Source organism: Eschrichtius robustus, chromosome 9, assembly GCF_028021215.1.
Source record: "Eschrichtius robustus isolate mEscRob2 chromosome 9, mEscRob2.pri, whole genome shotgun sequence".
In the NCBI taxonomy this organism is placed as follows: domain Eukaryota; kingdom Metazoa; phylum Chordata; class Mammalia; order Artiodactyla; family Eschrichtiidae; genus Eschrichtius; species Eschrichtius robustus.
The window spans coordinates 16332072-16348272 of record NC_090832.1 but is presented as its reverse complement, the minus strand read 5'-3'; the positions used below and the strand labels follow the sequence as shown (position 1 = coordinate 16348272).

The 16201-nt window shown below is 40.1% G+C and overlaps 1 protein-coding gene and 1 long non-coding RNA gene across 2 annotated transcripts in view; one reads left to right on the top strand and one right to left on the bottom strand.

The window, feature by feature from the left end:
* The window catches only part of LATS1 (large tumor suppressor kinase 1), a 38793-nt gene extending 28075 nt beyond the window's left edge, over positions 1–10718 (bottom strand). The window contains exon 1 of the mRNA XM_068550758.1: positions 10366–10718. The gene's annotated coding sequence lies outside the window, so the exon portion shown is untranslated. The remainder of the gene's footprint in view (positions 1–10365) is intronic.
* On the top strand, positions 10457–16165 carry LOC137769060 (uncharacterized). The gene is made up of 3 exons (XR_011074914.1): positions 10457–10799; positions 10906–11030; positions 16032–16165. It is a non-coding gene; the product is annotated as an uncharacterized lncRNA (long non-coding RNA).
* The last annotated feature ends 36 nt before the right edge of the window (positions 16166–16201 follow it).

Sequence of the window (16201 nt, the reverse complement as noted above, 5' to 3'; positions counted from 1 at the left end):
AAAAGAGTGGATATGTGTATACGTATGACTGATTCACTTGGCTGTACAGAAACTAACACAAGCGTTGTAAAGCAACTATACTCCAATAAAAATTTAAAAAAAAAGAAAAAGAACAGGAGGGCTGCATCCGCCCCAAAGGCAATGCAGCCCAGGATAAGAGCCAGATCAGTTTCAAAAAAAGATTATCATGATGGTTGTACAGCTCTGTAAACATACAAAAAAAAAAACAAAAAAACCCACTGAATTACGCACTTTAAATGAGCAAACTTTGTGGTATATAAATTGTATCATACAGCTGTTAAAAATAAACTTTTATTTTCAAAAATTATATTTATGGATATTAATTACATATATACACATACATGAATATTTGCAGAACGCCTGAGACAGGATGAAGTCCTGAAGCAGACCACTAGAGGCACAGTTTCCTGATGACTTCACCTCAATAATCAGTACTTTTGTGGTACAATTGCTAGTTATGAATCAATCAAATTCTACTGGACAAGCAGCCCACATTTCTCCATTTTGTAAAAACAAAAATAATGAACTTTGTCACTGTTATGTCTGTCTACAACATGACCCAATCTACTGATAATTATTTCATAAATGAAATTCGGACTGATACATCTTGTGCTTTTATGAAGAAAGCTGGTCTCTAATGATAACCATTTTTTCCCCTAAGCCTTCCCAGAATATTAATAGCTTACTAATGAACTTTTCTAGGTTTAACACTTAGCTCACCAGTCTAAAGTTGCAGAATCAACTCTCTACCCTTTCTAAAAGGGAAGATATTTTCCGCTTCCAGTTCTAGAACCTATCATTTCTCCATCATCAAGGATTAACAACAGTGGTTGTGCAATGTCACATGTCAGTTCTCTCAGTATCTGGTTTGCATTTAATTTATAGCATCTAGGCAATCCTTTAATATCTCACTTATTTTGGGTTTCAACTCCAATTTAGCCATCATTTTTTTTTGGGGGGCCGGGCAGTGTGGCATAAGGGATCTTAGTCCCCCGATCGAAACTGCGCCCCCTGCAGTGGAAGTGCGGAGTCTTAGCCACTGGACCACCAGGGAAGTCCCTAGCCATCATTTTATTTATTTTTCTTTTAATTTTTAAATTTTTAAAAAATTTATTTGTTTATTTATTTATTTTTGGCTGCTTTGGGTCTTCGTTGCTGCGTGCGGGCTCTCTCTAGTTGCAGTGAGCAAGGGCTACTCTTCGTTGCAGTGCACGTGCTTCTCATTGTGGTGGCTTCTCTTGTTGTGGAGCACGGGCTCTAGGCGCACGGGCTTCAGTAGTTGTGGCACGAGGGCTTCAGTAGTTGTGGCTCGGGCTCTAGAGTGCAGGCTCAGTAGTTGTGGTGCACGGGCTTAGTTGCTCCGCGGCACATGGGATCTTCCCGGACCAGGGCTCGAACCTGTGTCCCCTGCATTGGCAGGCAGATTCTTAACCGCTGCGCCACCAGGGAAGCCCCCTAGCCATCATTTTATTATTATATTATTTTACCACTTCCAAGATCATTCTCCTTGATAGAGAAGAAAAACCAAAGTAAGCATAGTTTTGCTTCTCTCTGTCAAGATACTACATTTGTTTTCCATCCCCCTAAAACAGAAACTGGCAAACAGCAGGCAGTGCAAAAATATCTGTTAAACTAATAAATGTAGGTGATTTATTCCTTCTTCTTACTCTTAAGAAAATATAATCTTGGTTTTTTTCTAATTATAAAAAGATGGACCTTACTGAAAAATTCAAATATTATGTAATTATGTAAAGTAGAAGTCCCTCATAAGTCCCTCCTTCAACAGAGAGAGAATCACTGTAGTAGGATGAATAATGACATCCCAAAAGATAACCACTTCCAAATCCCTGGAATCTGAAAATGTTATCTTATTTGGAAAAAGGGACTTTGCAGATGTCATTAAGGAATTTGAAATGGGGAGATTATCAACAATTATCCAGTTGAGCAGTACATGCATGAGAGGCGGGGGAGATTTCATACACAGAATAGGAGGAGGCAATGTGACCATGGAGGCAGAGACTAGAGGGTGCAGCCAGAAGCTAAGGAATGCTGGCAGCCAAAAGAAAGATGGAAATGGCAAGGAACTGCCTTTCTCCTAGAACCTCCTAAGGGAGAGTGAGTGGCCTCGCCAACAACGATTTTGGGCCAGTGATACTGATTTTAGAATTCTAGCCTCCAGAACTGTATGAGAATACATTTATGTTGTTTTAAGCCTTCAATTTTGTAGTAATTTGTTACATAAGGCACAGAAAACTAATACAATCACTATTAATACTGCATATTCTAACATATATTACTCTTAATCAAAATGGGATCATAACACACAAAATATGATGTCATTCTTTTACATTATCATGTGACTTTACAAGAAGAGAATGTCGTGTTGACGAAACTTATCTGACCAAAGAACTTTTTCCCCCAGAGCATTTTATGAGATTCATGCTCTATGTAATATACTTTAGAGAATGCTGGACCAGTGAGATTCATTCTAGTCCTATATTCTATAACTCTGTACTTTGACTAACATTCCTAACATCCAAGTGAGTGCACAATGGGCACAGAAATGACTGAGTTCTGCGATACGTGTAATAATGTGTTTTAGGTTTAAATAAATGATTAGTTTACACTTAGCTCTTTCATATACACGTAGAAATACTTGTGAATAATATATGATGCCTGGTATTTCAAAATAATTTGGTTTTGTGATGAAGTGGCTGGAGATTTGGATGGGACAAAAGTGATAAACTGATGATTGTTGTAGCCGGGTGATGGGTACATGAGAGTTCACTGTACTATTCCCTTTACTTCTGTGTATGCTTGAGTTTTCCAAAACCAAAAGCGAAAAAATAAAGAAAAGGAAATGACTATAGCGCTCTGTATCTTGGAATGGTTCTGCTACAAATTATTTATTTATTTATTTTTACATCTTTATTGGAATATAATTGCTTTACAATGTTGTGTTAGTTTCTGCTGTATAACAAAGTGAATCAACTGTATGTATACATATATATCCATATCCCCTCCCTCTTGAGCCTCCCTCCCACCCTCCCTATCCCACCCCTCCAGGGGGATACAAAGCACCGAGCTGATCTCCCTGTGCTATGCAGCTGCTTCCCACTAGCTACCTATTTTACATTTGGTAGTGTATATATGTCAATGCTACTCTCTTACTTTGTCCCAGCTTCCCCTCCCCACCTTACAAATTATTCTTATTCAAATACAAAGTACACTAAAACACACAGGATTTCTTTAAAGAAACCATTACTTCTATGCAACAATATTGTTTCAACATTAGCTTTTCAAGGGAAATAACAGAAACATTATGCTTAAATGTTCATTTCAATTGTCATATGATCTGCATCACCTGATTTCAGAAATGGTGAAATGGAGGAAATGTGGCATGTCTTTATCCAATTGCTTTTGATTAATACCTGTGGCAGAGACTACACTAACATACTGCCCTCTATTTCCCAGCTAGTTGCCAAAGCCCCGCTAGTAGGTATCTGTAATGTGTGTCCATTCTGGGACAAGGCAGTTAAAAGCCACTGTTCTTCTCCATCTGTCACTTTCCTGCTTCAATGACAATCCAGGTCACATTTTGAGATGGTAGCTTCACATTATAGGGGACTGTGGGTCCCTAAGCCACTGGATGGCTTACTAACGACCCCCATTGGGTTGTGTGTGAGCAAGATAGGAAATCTTTGTTGTGTTAAGTCATTGATATTTTGGGATTTGTTACCACAAAACAGCCTAATATTATTGTGGCAATAAAGACCGTCAAAACAAGCAGAGTCTATTTATTCAGAGCTTGCTATTGGAAGGGAGTTGGCCACCGTCATTCGTGTTTAGCAGAGACTCAAAGGCAGGCAGGGAAGCGGAAAAAGACTTCAGGTATGCTCTAATTGTAGGCTGCTGCCATGAGGAAGCTGGAGGCCAGCTAACTAGAAGTGGGACATCCTATGTGATTGCTTTGGGAAGCATATTTGGTTTTCTCTGGTTGGTCCTGAGAGAAGCTGGCATCTACTGACCAAGACGTGACTGTTTGGGACTATTGCTACTAAGACTGTGGGTCAGAGTTCTACTCTCATATATGATCTAGCCATTGTTTATGTGTATACGTAGTCTCTCATTACCCTAATACAGAAATTGGTACCTAGAAGTGAGGTGCCGCTATAACATAAACCTAATATGGTACTGGCCAAGTGGTCAGGTTGAGGGCTTCAAGGCAACTGATACTGGAGGCTGGAAAAATGGAGAACCATGTATCACAGTGGCAAAATATTTGATAAAGTGGTTTGCCTGTTATAACTTACAAGGTAACAAAGAGCCCACTGAACTTGTAGTTCTATGACAAGAGTTTAGAAAAGAGAATCTTAGAAGTGTATGCTGGCTGCTATTGGCTATTTGGCAAAGCAATATAAATAAATGACAAGGTCATGAAAAAAAGCAGCTTATTTGCAAACAAAAATAGAAAGGGACAGAAAGGGTTCAGAAATTTAAAGTCTCGCAGAACTGGAAAAGCAGCTTGCTTTTAGACCCCAACATGAAGAGACAGGATTAAAAGATTCTGAGCACAGGTGCCCACTGAAACCTCTTGGCTGATTAAAGTACCTCGGTGGTTTAAAACAACAACAAAAACCAACATTAAGGGTATGGCCTTCCCTCAAATAACCAACTGAGAAGTGAAATGGGAGTTCTCAAATCTTTGGCTGAGGTTACTAACACGTGAACTTTTTTTTTTTTTTTTTTTTAATTTATTTTTGGCTGCGTTGGGTCTTCGTTTCTGTGCGAGGGCTTTCTCTAGTTGCGGCGAGCGGGGGCCACTCTTCATCGCGGTGCGCGGGCCTCTCACTGTCGCGGCCTCTCTTGTTGCGGAGCACAGGCTCCAGACGCGCAGGCTCAGTAGTTGTGGCTCACGGGCCCAGCTGCTCCGCGGCACGTGGGATCTTCCCCGACCAGGGCTCGAACCCGTGTCCCCTGCATCAGCAGGCAGATTCTCAACCACTGCGCCACCAGGGAAGCCCCACGTGAACTTTGGTTATGGTTACTGACATATGCAACTGACTGGAATTATACACATCAGAAGCTTTCTAAATTGAGGAAACTGTCTGTCAAAAAAAAATTTTTTTTTGAAAAACCACTCAAGCTCAAACTAAAAAACCCTTCAACTATTCAAAATTTAAAACCCTTGGGCTCTCAACTTCTATGAGCAGTAACTTAGTCAAGAAAGATTTGCACCTTCCAAAGAGGGACTATTCGCCCAAAGCTGACACTTCATAGGTGACCAAGGATGATAAAGGAAAAAGGACTCCCAGGAGGTTCTTGGAGAGCAATGGCCAACAGTTAACAAAAAACAATGGATGAGGGAGTTCCTCCCAGATAATTGAATCAAGGTCCAGTCAAGGAATCTCCCCTTCCTCCAGCGCTGGTTGCTTTCACAACATCTGCCTATGGTGGTTTAAAAATTATTTTATCAGCAATTGCTATTTCCCATTCTTCTCCTTTTCTAACAGTAGTGCTTATTATGCCCTCCTGTCCCTGTTTTACTATTGTGTAATGTGGTGAGTGAGAGGCAGACAGACAGCGAAGATAACTTCGCAGGTCTCTGGGCCAAGAGGAGCTATATCCGGACCTGATGAAGAGAGTACTGGACATATGGACCACAGGACCTGTGAATCTAGCTACTGCTGCTTAGGGCCCAACATGCTAGCAAAAGAATAACATAATACTATGAATGTCTTCCTAGGACAGAAAGTATAGTGTTTTCTTGATTCTCAGATACATGCTTTTCCACATTTTAACATTTCTGAAACTGAGTATATCTTAAAATCAGTATTAAAAGGAATTTGCCAGCTCCAAAGTGGAGTTCTGAAATAGCAGACAACACACATAGCTAACTTGACCATAAATAAAAGGCCAAATTTCCTTGTCACTTCAATTGTATTATTTTCACTGGCAGCACCACGTGGTTGAATCTAGACCCTTGATTAATGCTCAAAGTGTCTTCAAAAAGAGTCCACTATGATGTAGCATTATGTACTCAGAAACTGTCATATAATAGACAATGCAGGACTTCCCTGGTGGCACAGTGGTTAGGAATCCGCCTCCCAGTGCAGGGGACGCGGGTTCGATCCCTGGTCCAGGAGGATCCCACATGCCGCGGAGCAACTAAGCCCGCAAGCCACAACTCCTGAGGCCGCGTGCCTAGAGCCCATGCTCCACAACAAGAGAAGCCACCGAAATGAGAAGCCTGCACACCACAACAAAGAGTAACTCCCGCTTGCCACAACTAGAGAAAGCTTGCGCTCAGCAACAAAGACCCAACGCAGCCAAAAAAAAAGACAATGCAATTAAAGGCATAAACAATTGCCAAATTTAGGTGAGATCACAGAATTTTCAAAGGTAACAATCTTCTATGATGTACAAGCACTCAAATACCTGTCAAACCTTTTGAGTTACCTTCAGAAGAAGCTGTTTATTTTCTAACAATAACTCACTCAACTCAGGAAAAAAAAAACAAAACTAAGAGTTTAAGCAAAAGGAAAGGAAGACAAAACTCCAGTATTCTTCGATATGCCTCAAAATTATATACTCAATCAAAAAGACAATAAAGAGGTTCAAGATAATTAGCTGGGGTTATGAAAAGCAGCACGTCACCATGATGCTATGTGTTAACTAACCAAAGCCCAAAGTAAATCAGAAGAATTCTAGATTCTGAATGTGAATAACCGAGACTCAAAAAAATTGAATGGTATACAATTGAATGGATAAATGTATTCTATTGAAGGTTAGTTAAAAACCATGTTTATTTTCTTTCCCCTGAAAAATTGTTACTAAATAGATTGCTTGTTTTAGACTTAATGGTGTCTTGGAACTGAGGAAATATGACAATTCAACCTCATCTTTTTAAAATAACTGTACATTGAATTACATCATGTAGATGTATCATAACTTATCTATCCCCTACTGATGGTCCTTTAGGTTATTTCCAATTTTTGCTATTATAAATAATGTTCTAAACACTGATAACTTCAATTGTATTGGTAATATTCTAGTTCTGAGGATAGGTGGTAAGTTCATGGATGTTCATTTTACTATGCTTCATAGCTTACATGTATACACATATTCCTTGTACATATAAAAATTAGTTAATAAAAACTGTGGCAATAAAAATTCTTGTGCTGGGACTTCCACTACAGGCGGCACGGGTTCAATCCCTGGTCAGGGAACTAAGATCCCGCATACTGCACGGTGGTATAGCCAAAAATAAATAACTAACTAAATAATAAAGTGTATAATTCAATGGTTTTTAGTATATTTACAGAGTTGTAACCATTTAAACAATCCATTAAAAAAAAAATTCTTGTGCACCCATTATTGAGCATTTCCCTTAAGATAAATTCCGAGAAGTGGAATTGCTGGGTCGAAGAGAATGCATATTTAAAATTCTGATACTTATTGTCAGGTTGTCTTCGAGAAAGGTATACTAATTTACAATCCCTCCAACAAGGTATGGTTGACACTGGCATTAACAAATGTGAAACTGATATGTGAAAACTAATAAGCAAAGAGAATTTTTAGAAGAACTCTTCAACACTAAACAGCTTACCTCTTTAACCCATGCTACACTGGTGCCAGATGAGTCTTCCTAATACACAGTTCTGATCATGTTACCTCCCTACTCCAGAACCCTCAATGATTCCTTTAACTTAGTAGTTAAAGTCAGAGATCTGGGTCAAAGAGCAGGGTACAAATGCCAGTTCTACCAGTAACTACAATAGCTTTGTGATCTCGGCAAGCTGTGCCTCAGTTCCTTCATCTTCAAATGTGGGCAATAACAGTCCTTTTTAAATAGCGTTATTTTAAGCATTAAATAAGTTTAATACATGTCAAATGTTTAGAATAAGTACCTGACTCAATAAATGTTAGTTATTATCTTCTTACTCTTTCCACTATCTTACCCAGATTCTAACCAAGCCAAATTACTTGCTCTCAGCTAATGTACTTTGTGCTTCTCTGCTTTCATGTTCTTACTCTTCCTGTTCACTACTCTTGGAAGAGCCCCTGCCGTATTTCTTCTTGTAGAAATTATACCCAACTTTAAGGTCCCATTCAAATGCTTCCTTCCTGAAGTTTCCATTGAACTGGTAGTTGTTATCCTCCTCTGAACTCCAAATGCACTTTGCAAAGTCAAATAAAACTTATTTTTCCTACTAGATCACAGATTGACAGAGCATAGGTGTCTTGGGGATATATATAGATATAGATAGATAGATATGTATATCTATCTATCTATATATATGTATATCTACCTATATATATATATAATTTCAGATGAGAAAATGGATCCAGAGAGGTCATGTGGCCTGCCTAAGATCGTTTATCCATCTCAACATCACGCTAGGAATGGACTCGACACATCCTGAACCAGCCCAGGGCTCTTTTTATCATACCTACATCTTGAGTTTTCCTAAGGGATTATAGCTACTCACATTCTTTGAAGAGATACTTAAACTGGTTAGACTGAAAAGACAAAACCTCCATTTCTTAGAAAGTTCAGACCTTCATCAAATGTGCAAATGTGAGTCCAAACAAATATCACTGATATCTTGTCCAGCTTAGAAGAAAAACAGATCCCATTACAATAGAAGATTTCAAAGTGTTACCTTAGGTTGAATTAGGTTTATAAGAAAGATGGCCTGTCTCAAAGCTTTGACTAAATCAGTCATGAGAATATCAACAGTAATATGTACTGTCTTAGCACCACAGTCTTAGTTGTTCATACAGCAATATTCAAGAATCTCTGCATACTGATGACATCTTCTCCAATTCAGTTTCTAAGAATTAACTTATCAAAAGTGAAAACAATCACTGTGTTTTATCTTCATGCTGAAAAGTGACTGCCATTTCTACTTGATAAAAATGTTGATCAATGATTAAATAACTTTTGCGGTCTACAAAAATCCCACACTAATCTAAATATAACAACTAGAACAAACTAAATAACCAGAGCTGAAACTGTTCCAAGACTACATTTACGTAGAGTAACAAGGAGAAGCATTAAAAACAAAAACTCAACCTATAGAAGGATATCCACACATGATATCAAAAATATGTAGCAGAAGTATTTTATTATTTGCTTTTGAAGAGTGGCAAGTCATATTCAATAAATATTCAGGCATAGAAAAAAATGCGCCTTCCCTGGCATGTACCATGATCTAGTTTCTTGCAGGAGCAGCTGATCAGAGGAACACAATGCTACTTCTTTTACTGTTAAATCAGTCAAATTCCTCCACTGCCTTAGGGAATCAACTAGCTCATTTTACCTGTCTGTCAACTTATTAAAGAAATAACCTGAGTTAAATCACTAACGTAGACACCTTAGCAGAGAACATTCATTCCAATTATAATGTCCTACCGTTTCTTCCACATGGAGGAAATTTGATAAAAAATTCTTAATCCTCAATATATAATCCATAAAGGCCGGACAAGCTTCACGATTCAAATTCATTTCCCTAACCGGAGCGAAACAATATTATTTGTGCGAGATTATACTTATTTCTCACTAGATTTATGAATAACTTCTACATGACGATATATTTTGAGTAATATTAACACATGGGTCAACAGACATTAAATTTTCTTCCCTTAAAGAACTTTCAGTTGGAGAGAATGGGGTTAAATCAAGTCACCTGAGAGTCATTCTTTGTGATACAAATTCTTTTTGAAGTTATAACAAACAATGTCTCCTTAATTTCCTTTCCTTCCTTTTCTGTATTTACATACACACGCCTACTCCACAGAGATCCCTCCATCTCTCCTACCCCTTCCAGCTATGAACAGTACCCTATGTACAGTGGACTGTAAGTAGAGATTCCCAGAATTTCTTCAAGGTATATCCAGCATCGGGTCCCTCTGGGATGAAAGAACTGCGGCTCTGTTACTGCGAATTTCCTTCAGAACCACCTTTCGCTTTTCCCTCTTTCCTGAGCACCGCTGACCCGTGCGTGTTGGGGATAAGGGTGGAGGTGCGAGGGAGTCCGCGCAGGGCCTCCGGCGACACCGGCTCTTCCTAGCCCAACCTGAACCTCCAAGGCCGCAAAGCCCGGGGCTCTTCCTCCAGCCCCGGACGCGGCCAACCCTCGCTTCCCCAGGGCAGGGCTCCGCTCAGGTCCGTGCAACCAGCCAAATCGGGCCCGCACCGGGCCGGCCCGGCCCGCCCGTCCGTAGCAGCCCCTGGACCCCCGCCAGCGGGGATGGGCGTGGGCCCCGGCGGCCACCGCCCCGCCAACTCCGGCTCGGGAGGAGAGTGCGCCCCACCCGCTACGCCAGCCTCGGACCTACCTGCAGGGGAGAGCGGGGCTCCTGGACAGCGGCCACGGGCCCGCGGGCGGGCGCCGAGGCGGCCGGAGCCCGTCCCGGGGACTCCAAGTATCCCCGGTGGGGCAGGGCGGGCAGAGACGCCGGGGGACTGCCGCGGGCCAGCGCGGCCCGTCGCGGGGGTCGCGGGGACCTGTCTCTCCCCTTAGCACCAAGCCGCCGCCGCCGCCGCCATTTTGCCTTCCACTCGGTGTCGCCGCCGCCGCACTCCGCTGCAGGTTTCCCGGATGTGGGCATTTCCCGGCGTCGCTTGCGCGGGGGCCGAGGACTGGGGGCTTCGGCCCGCCCGGCGACGGGGAGCGAGCGCGCCGCCTGCGGCCTCCCGCTTTCTGCAGTCGCCCGCTTCTCTGCGTGTCTGCGAGCGTCGCCCCGCGTCGCCCCTGCCTTGCGCTGCTCAGGTGACTCGCCCCGGCTGCTGGCGTCAGGTTCCCCCCCTCCCAAGCCCACTCATTTATTTCATTGTCTCTCTCTTTTCAATTGAACTCTTTCTATGGACGAATATAGAATAAAAGATGCGCATCTGGAGGAGTTTAATTCTCAGAACCTCGCTGTGGACATCGGGATTCAGGATTTCTAGAGGCTTTGAAATAAATTGATTTTTGCTTAGCACTCTTTCCCCGAGTAAATCCGTAAGTATTTTCTGAATCAGCCAGATTAATATATTCTCGAACCAGGACAGATTAGGGAGTTTAGAGATTTTTAATCTGTCAGCCGAATCGGTAGAAGAGGAAGTCGTTATTGCCGTAATTGGGATAACGGTGACTGCGAGAAGAGGCTTTATTTCTTGTTAGATTGAATTAGAAGTTTGGGACGGGATCAGTGGTTGTATGATGTTTAAAGGTCCCGCCCACCCATTGTAAAGAGCGCCTTTGCCAGTTCTGCCTCTAGAAAATATATACACTTAGTATTTTCAAATATCTCATCATTTTTTACTAGAGACTGTTTTTTTTTAAGACTTTTTTTCTGATGTTGAATTAGTTGCTGGCTACTGTATCCAGAAGTTCAAATGTGAAAACCTGTTAAAAGATTACATTCCACGACCACTTGGTTGAAAATCTGTATTCCACAATCACAGAGTCTGTAGAAGACATGGCCCAAAGTGGCTGACTTAATAGCTCTAGGTCTTAACTTTCTTCAGCTGGAGAACTAAGTAACCTGCAGGGTATCTTTCAGCCTCAAAATTAATATGCATGATATGGATCTAATATGTTCACAGGCCTGCTTGTCCCTTCTAGATGGATTATGTATCAGGAAGAGCAGACTGCCGCCTAAACCTTGTCACCTCTGTTACCAACCCTCAGAGCTTCTTTACTTAAGCTCTTCATCTCTCTAAACCTAAAGATGGGTATCTCCAAAAACTACTGTCTTCAGGAGAATTCCTAGATAATTCAAGGACCTCAGTGAATTGCTCTATATATTAAGAGGTTTACTCCTGTGAAGTAGGGGGAGAAAAGAGCAGGGAAAGGAGAGAAGGAATATTCAGGATAGAAGAACCAACAAGATAAAACGTGGCTGAGACTGGGAGTGGGTGGAGGTGAAAGACCAGGAAAATGCCTACTAAGAGTGCTGATGTCTAAGAATGGCAATACCTGCCATTGTGTTTGAAGGTCTTTGTGTTGCTGTGATGGAAAACCGTTGGTCCAGCTTCAGTCTATTCAACTCTTCAGTGCTTCATGGAAGAGGGGTATTTTGATTTTGTTGTAGTTGTGTGGTTTCTGTTTTGTAAGTATAGTTGAGTTACAATATTGTGTTAGCTTCAGGGATACAGCAAAGTGATTCAGTTCTAAATATATATTTTTTTCATATTATTTTCCATTATAGGTTATTACAAGATACTGAATGTAGTTCCACGTGCTGTACCGCAAATCCTTGTTGCTTATCTATTTTATGTATAGTAGGTTGTCTCATTTTGTTTTTATCAACAGATGTAAGGGGCAAGTCTCATGCTTGGATGACTGTAGGAACAGAGGCAGCACACATGGAAAAAGTTTGGAGAGCACTGTGCTCCTGAGAACACAGGCTCTCCCAGGAATTCATACTATCTTAGGGGAAGGCTCTAAACTATGAGCAGCCCACACTTTGGAGTGAATTGTGTTGCACCTCCTTGAGAGTGGAGAATCTACATAAATTATTTGGAATTCTGAGCAGATTTGTCTCTCATCCATGTTTTTCAAACATTTATTCTTGTCAATGTGGACTCATGGATATTTATTTAATAGTTTGGGTATTTCTTGTTTTTGATCAAATTGTTCCAGCTTTGGCTATTGGAGCTCTTCCAGTTAGCTTCTGTGTCCCTATAACATACTCCCATCATTGTTTTGTTTTGTTTTGTTTTGAACTTTCTTCCTTTCTTGGACTACAAAATGCTCCAAACTATCTGGTTTATTTCCTGCCCCTCCAAGGAGCCTTGGTTCCTTTTACTGGAGAATGGTATTAGAAACCAAATCTGGGTTCTTGGTGTGCTCATTGCTACTGGGGAATCCTTGCTTGTAGGATCTCTCTGGCTAATAAGTTGATTCCATACTATGCAGGAGTAATATCTGTGTTTTGATTTGTTGCAGCTAGTATTTTACAGTCTAGTATTAATTACAGTTTAGCTTCTTATAACCATGGTCTGTACAAAAATTGTTTTGACAGTTGATGCATGTCTGATGGCTATGTTAGGCTGGTCTGTCAGCTACTGTTCCCCCAAAGTCCAGTTAGTCATGACAGTTTGGAATTGACCATCAGTTTATTTTTAATTAATTAAGGTTTATTACCTGATCAGCTAGATTCTGGTCATTCTACTTCTCCCCTCTCACCCCCACCCCCTTTGTGGTTTTCTCCCTCTACTAATATAGTGAAATGTTGTAATTGTTTTGATGCTAAGATGACTGTAGTCTAGGCTGTTAGTTATTTAATTATTCTGTGTTGCCACTTAACATTAATTGTGGTTCAGAATGATACCAATGAAATAGTTTAAATAGTTGCATATCATAGTTTGGCTCTCCCCAGGTTACATTATCTGTAAAACAAGGGCACTGCTACTGCTTCAGACCATCTAATTAGTCTGAGCTAGATATCATAGATACCATAAGTTTAAATGAAGGCTTGATATAAACTATACACTAATGAACTTAGTATGCTTCTTAGACAAGATTCTAAAATGGACTATTAAAAGGATGTTTCCACAATACTGTGAAATAGAAGTGTTATTCACAAAGGACAAGGAATTTTTCAATTATGCCAAAATTTTGATACGATGATAGCTGTAGCACAGGTGTTTTCTCACAATAGCCTTATGAACAAGATAAATGTGGCAGAGTGTCAATAAGTTAGGTTGGTTTATAAATATTTCAACAACTGTAGCCAAATACCAATGATTCGTATGTCACCGATAATTGGGAAGTGGGCCTAAGTCCATTTAACCTATCTCCTTACCAATGGGATGAGGGTGTAGAGAGGACGCTGGGCAATTCTGAAAACGATCAGCTTCTACAGAAAAGATTCAAAGGTGATTGTTAGCTCTTTCCTAAAGTGAAACAAAATTTGTCTTCTTAAACAGGAAGGATGGACCTATAGTAAGAATCAAAATCATCGGCATTAACTCAAGAATAGGGAGGTATGGTTTAGGGAGTATCAGGTGTGAAAGTTAAGGGTTTAAGTTAAACTAGTCAGCAGTCAATTGAACAAATATCAGAATAGGTAAAATAAGCTGAGACAGCATTAAAAAGGAATATCGTACCCAGAACCAGGATGGTAGATTTCTGTCATACTCTCAGCAAAGCAGACACCACTGGAAAAGTATTCATTTTGAAAGTCACACTTTAATGATGGCCTTTTTATTTTTTAAAGGGAAAACAAAATTGTGAGTTTAGTTCAATTCAAGCTAATTCAGGGCTTACTATGTATCAGATACTGTGTTAAACATTGTTAATACAACACTCAGACATGGGCCTTGTTCTTGAACTTGTGGTCCAGTAGAGGGAGACAGGCTGCTTAGCAAATGGCTGTAAGCACAATATAAGCTCTGCACAATGGGCTTTTGATGCACAGTACAATTTAGCCCAGACTGTCAGAGGCCAGGGAGAGCTTTCTTGAGAAAATGACACCTAAGAGGAGTCCGGAAAGGTACGGAGGATTTAGCCAAGAAGGGCAAGAAAGGTGGGGAAGGGAACCTTGCCCACAAGAAACCATTGAAGGGATTTTAAAAGTTTACCCCAAAGAAGCTACAATACGTAGTTCTGAATATTTGAATATATGATGAAAAGAATTAAATTTGTTTTTTGTGGCTCCTAAGAAGACAAATGGAAGCAAATTTCAGTTCAGTATGTGAAAATTCATTTATTTAGTTGAACCTTATAGTAAAGCACCCCAAAGGAATGCAAATTCGATAAAATGATTGGTGTTTGGTTCCATCTCATAGGTTCACATGATCATTTCATTAACCCACAATAATATGATTCTACCTTTTTTTATAGGATTGTTTTGGATCCCACTCACACACTAAAACCCTGCCATAATGCAATATCAATTACAGCTGTCCAAACAAGGAGGCTATATTGGGAAATGGGACACTGTTATCATGGTATATTTTCAAGTAGAGGTTGGATGACAATTTGTTGGGAATGCTGTGGAAGTGTTGATTAAATTTAGGTTGGAGATGCCCTCCAAGATATCTTTCACCTCTGAGATCCTACAGCCCTCAAAAGAAATTCTATTTGATAGTTTCATGAATAAAAGCAGTGAGAATTAACAAATTCATAAATTAGGGTTTTATTTATTTATAATCTTATGTTTCTTATTAAGTCTGGCAGAACTCTTCAATTGATAGAAAATGTAACACTATTCAAATGTACTTCCTTCTACTTATGGTTACAAATACCCTTAAATCAAATCAAAGCTTCAAACTTGTTTCCATTCCAAGCTAGTATGCTAAGCCTGTATGTCTGGTTCCCTCCCTCTACCAATTATTTACTGTAATGATCAAGGGAAATTGTATACATGGCTGCTGGAAACTGAGAAGGGTGCTAACAACGTACATGTAACCTTCAAACTTTTCACCAGCAGATAATACAGATCGAAGCAGAGGCACAAGTTTGCCATTCACTGTACACGGAAAATGTGTCACCTGGGAGCTAGGGTCTTCCAGGGATGAGATCAACTCTGGACCACTCAAAGCAAAGATGTTAGCCTGCCGAGTAGAATGGGAGGATGCCTGTACCGGGTGAAGAGAGGGACACTGTAGCTTAGGCTGCAGCAAGACATTCATACAAAGGGAAATATAAAGTCAGAAGAAAATTCTTAGCTATATTTTTATTATTGAATTCATGTGTTGACTGCTAGAGAATGTGCATCTACAAATATAACATGTATACTTCATTTTTACAGAAAAACTATATACATTGATGGATAGAAGACAGTATGAAAAGAATTCTCTCTTTGAGATTAAGTACTTAAAATTTTCTTTTGACTGTCTTTTCTACAGTGAATGACTTCTGTAATAACAGAAAGTTTTAAAAATTAGCCCCAGCAATAAAACTATAAACAGATTAAGAACTCCTATCAGCAACATTTTCTTTCCTTCTCTGATTCTTTGGAATTCAAAGTTACTAATTATCTTCAGTCGATTTTTTTTTTTTTTTTTTTAGGCTGTGCTGTGCAGCATGTGGGATCTTAGTTCCCCGACCAGGGATCGAACCTGTGCCCCCTGCATTAACCACTGGACCGCGAGGAAAGTCCATTCAGTCAAATATTTTTGAGCCAAATATATATAAAACAGCAGATGCATATATGTATTCCATTTTTAAATGTGAACAAA